Genomic DNA, 4761 nt, shown 5'->3' with positions numbered 1-4761 from the left:
CAAGTTAAGCCCCAGAAGATACCTTTGATATTAACCGATTAATGGTGGATTCAGGCTATGATTCCAACCAAGATTGTCTGTCTTTTTGTGTCCATTGATAGACCCATGTTCAGTGTTGTTCTCCAGAGTTCAGCTATCAAAGAGTTCTGTTGTGGCCCTATTGTACAGAAATCCGTACTTAAGGTCTATAGAGACATATCACTCTTAATCATTTCGATGGTTTCATTCAAATGATTAATTACTTTTTCAACGTCCTCAAGTCTGCTCTTTGTTTCCTCATAAGAAGTAAGAACCCTGCTCCTTAATGCATGTTTTTATTCATTTGTGGGATGTCAGCATTTCTGTTTGGCCAGCACTTATTGAACAGCTGTAGTTGACCTTGAGAAGGTGGTGGCTTGCTGCTCGTTTGAACATTTGCATCTCATCTACAGTGGGTTGACCACGATGCTATTAAGGAGGGAATTCCAGGATTTTCACACAGCGAACGTGAAGGGATGGTGATATATTTCCAAGTCAGCGTTGTGAGTAGCTTGGAGGGGAAGCTGAAGATGGTGGTACTCCCATACATGTGCTGCCCTTGTCTTTCTACATGAAAATGATCATGGAACGTGATGGCTGTGGAGTTTTGGTGAATTTCTGCAGTTCGTCTTGTCGATAGTATGTACTGCTGTGACTGTGAGCTGGTGGGGGAGGAAGTGGATGCTTGTGCATCAAATACCAAATGCGTGGGCTGCATTGTCCTGGAGAGTGGCCAACTTCTAAACTGTCTTTGGAGCTTTACACATCCCGGCAATTGAAGGGCTTTCATTGGACTCCCGTCTTTTTTTTCCTTGCAGGAAATGTGTTCCAAGATCCACATCTGCTGCCTTTGTGTTATGCAGAGGAGAAGGATCACCCTTCTTAGAACAAAAACTGATAAACGAAATGGACAGCGCCAGGCCCTATAATCTGTTAAAAGGACCATGAAAAGAGGTGTCATCACGTTTTTCAGCAACTTCCAGTAGTTATAATACACAAATAATATTTTATATATCTGACTCGAAAATTGAACAAATTAACTAAAGTATTATCATCCCAAACAATTCCTGCATAACTACTATTCACGAGAAAAACACAAGACTGAAATGGTATGCTGTTCTAAGAAATACAATTCCCACACATGCAATAAAAGTATACAGTTTACTCTCTCCAAATTGCAGCCAGGGTACGTGTCTATTTACTCATTTCCTAAAGTTTGACAAAAGTCCAAGTATGTGGTCTCTGAATTCTGAGTCAGCATTTTCTCCTTCATTATTTTCAGTGCTCCTCTCACATCATGGTCCAAAGTGAATTCAAATGGACTGAATTTGCTGGGTCCGTTTTTTGCAAAGCGAGTGCAAAAAAGTTACACATGGAATTCCTGTATCCTGATCGTCTGGATAGTCCTGACCATAAACCCTCAACATGCATTAAAAGCCTGATGCCAGCTTTCTACAGCAACTTTGTGATTACAGATGGTCTGCAGTAGATTTGAATTGTTGTGTCTGTAATTTTCCATAACTTGCCGCAATAATTTGGATGTATATTTCACTCTTGATCTGATTATTTCTTTGTGGGTAGTTTGCATCTAGTGAAAAGCTTGTGTACCACGTCTGCAGTCCTTTTAGCTGTCATATGACGGAATGGAAAGGCCGTTGGAAATCTAGGGGACACGTGCATTGTTGTTGTGAACAAAAGCTAATTCTTATTTTTTTTTATCAGTAGGTATCCTACACAATCGACGTTTTCTCAAATGCACGAATGAGTATTAAAGTTGTTTGTTTTATTACTGCCTGAGATGTATGGCAGGTCGAGAAAAAGGCCAACCCCATCATATGCAGTCCAGGCCATGGAAAATACTTTATAAGTTTTAGCTTGAAGTTTCCTTAAAACTGAATGACCTTGCACTAGTAATTCATGTGCTACATGCAACACTGCCTTTCCATAATCCCATGCTCATACAACTTGATGAACCTCTGCCTATTTCTCATCTGCCTGATATATGATGGCCTCGACTTCCTTATCAAGATATCGTTTTTACGATTGCAACATTCTGGAATATACTCAGATTCGTATTAGTCTGTCTACACTATCTAATACATTTGCTTCAGTTTTCCAACTTCCTGTTGTGACTAAGTTAATTGATTTGCACGAAAAATATCCGCTTTATCCTCCACTGATCCTATTTCTGATTGAATCACTCGATCAAACATGGCCTCTGATAATTCTACTTCAACTTCCTTATCTGTGTTCTGTAATTTCCCGTTTCACCTGGTGGGTTTGTGACCTTGTTATCACACAGACAAAAGAACTTGATGTTGGAGGCCGAACTTTGCTTTATGAGCCAATTCATAATGATCAGCCATTTCAGCTGCGATTCTTGCCATTTCAAACGTCTGCTCTTTCACATGAGCTCTTACTACCTCAGAAACTGAATTTTTGGACTCCTCCAAACTGATCGTTTCTCTAAGAGGTCCATGTGTTTGATCCAGTTTTTTTGTCCTTATCCACCGGTCAAATTTTGGTTCTTTGCTCCTTTCAAGCTCAACTTATTTTTGATCAAGGTCCCATCTTAAATTGCTGAAATGTTGGATCGTTATTGTGTTGCAGGATCTGGCATTTTCAGTCTGCACAGTGTCGCTTTGGTGTACACGTTGATCAGGACCATGTCCACTGCTCACCTGCAATGTCACCGATCCATGGAACAGCACGTTCTTTTTCACTGGTGCAGACAGAGATATGGGCATCCCAGATCTGCCAATTTTCAAATAAAGGAATGAATAATCACTGGTCGATTATTCCAGTTTCAGGCTATCTGACTTCTAAACGTTGTCGATGCATCGATGTCTGAAACTGAACATTGAACCCCTAAAAGTGTAGACTGCTCAAACTGTGGAGCAGAAAACCATCATACAGACTCAGTTTGGCCAAAGATCTGACTGACGATATAATGATTATCGACGGAAAATAAGAGAAGTTGATTTGTTCCATGCTTGTGATGCCATTTCTTGTGTTGGGGATATCATTTCCTCTTCTTTTTCTCAGAGGATGATATTTGGATAGAAATCGATGTTTTTGTTGATAGAGTTCCTGTTGGAATGCCATGCTTCTAGGAATCTCGCGAATGTGTCAGTTTGACTTGTCCAAGGATGGATATGTTGTCAGAGTCGATGAGGTGACATTCCTCATCTGTATGTAAGGATACTAGTGATAGTGAGTCATGTCTTTTCGTGGCAAGTTGATGTTCATGTATCCTGGAGGCTAGTTTTCTGCCTGTTTGTCCAAAGTAGTATTTTGTAAATGACGTACGTCTTGCTTGTTGTCTGCACCGGGGGTTTCAAGTTCATTTTAGTGTGTTGGGTGTGGTATGGGGTTTGTGGGCTACCATAATACCAAGAGGTTTGAGTAGTCTGGCAGTCCTTCCTCTGATGTGTATGATGAAAGGGAGAGTGGCTAAGGTTTCTGGGAGGGTTTTGTCTGCTGCTATTATTTACTGAGAAATTGATGGACAGTATTCATTGGCTAACCACTTTTTAATATGCGCTGTATATGTGGTTTTCTTTTAATCTTCATAGATCTTCTGTGCTGCAGTGTGTGGCGGTTCGTTAAAATAATGTTCCAATGCAGCTTCATTTGTGGGAGTAGAAGAAATAGTGGAGGAAAACCACAATAATGTGCCATTCCTTGATGTCACGGTAGAATGAACAGTCAATGGAGAACTTCAAACCAAGGTCTACAGGAAAACGACACACATGGAACAAATACAGAACGACAGGAGCAATCATCCCAACATCCATGCGAAGCTGCATTAGAACATTTTCTGAGAAAAAGCATAGGAAATGGCATCACCACAGGAAATGACATCACCTGCCCACGGAGACCCAAGCACATAAGTAGAATGCGGTCCATAATGCCAGTACTTCACTAGAGGCTCACTGATGATGTTACCTCGTATGGTGATGAAACGTTTAAAAACCAACAAAGCGAGCAAAGTTACATCCAGTAATCTCATAGTGATTGCGCACAGGATCATGAAGGCAATAGTTGACCAGCTCATGCTGCAAAAACAACAAAATAATTCTCTGTCTGGCAATCGGCACAGCAACCAAATATTTGCTACAACGGTTTGACCTGATACTTCGTACATACTAAGTCCATAGGTTTGCAGGAAATATAAACTAGAATAGACGATGCTGTTTCTAAAGCCGACTCTGACATGCAACAGGAACATGATCGACCCAATGTTGTTCCATTCCTGCGTCTTCCCATAATGAATGATTCCCTTCGTGATTAGAATATATCTATCTCAGCCTGAAATAGAGCAATGGGTTCTGACCCACAGCTATCTGTGGCAAGGGGTCCCGAGCCATAATCCTTTGGGCGGAACGGTGGCACAGTGGTTAGCACTGCTGCCTCACCGCGCCAGAGACCCGTGTTCAATTCCCGCCTCAGGCGACTGTGTGGAGTTTGCAGATTCTCCCCGTGTCTGCGTGGCTTTCCTCCGCGTGCTCCGGTTTCTTCCCACAGTCCAAAGATGTGCAGGTCAGGTGAATCGGTTATGCGAAATTGCCCGTAATGTTAGGCGGGTCGGTGTGGACTTGTTGGGCCGAACGGCCTGTTCCCACGCTGTAAGTAATCTAATCTAAGATGAACTTGCATCTTCTCTGAGTCTCAAATTGAATTGCCTTCCTTCTGATCCAGTATCATTTGATTCGAGACTCTCCGATGAAGGGAAACCTGTTC

Source organism: Chiloscyllium plagiosum, unplaced genomic scaffold, assembly GCF_037043375.1.
Source record: "Chiloscyllium plagiosum isolate Xiang-an unplaced genomic scaffold, Cpla_swu_hap1 HiC_scaffold_52, whole genome shotgun sequence".
NCBI lineage: Eukaryota > Metazoa > Chordata > Chondrichthyes > Orectolobiformes > Hemiscylliidae > Chiloscyllium > Chiloscyllium plagiosum.
Note: the sequence above shows the minus strand (reverse complement) of the source record.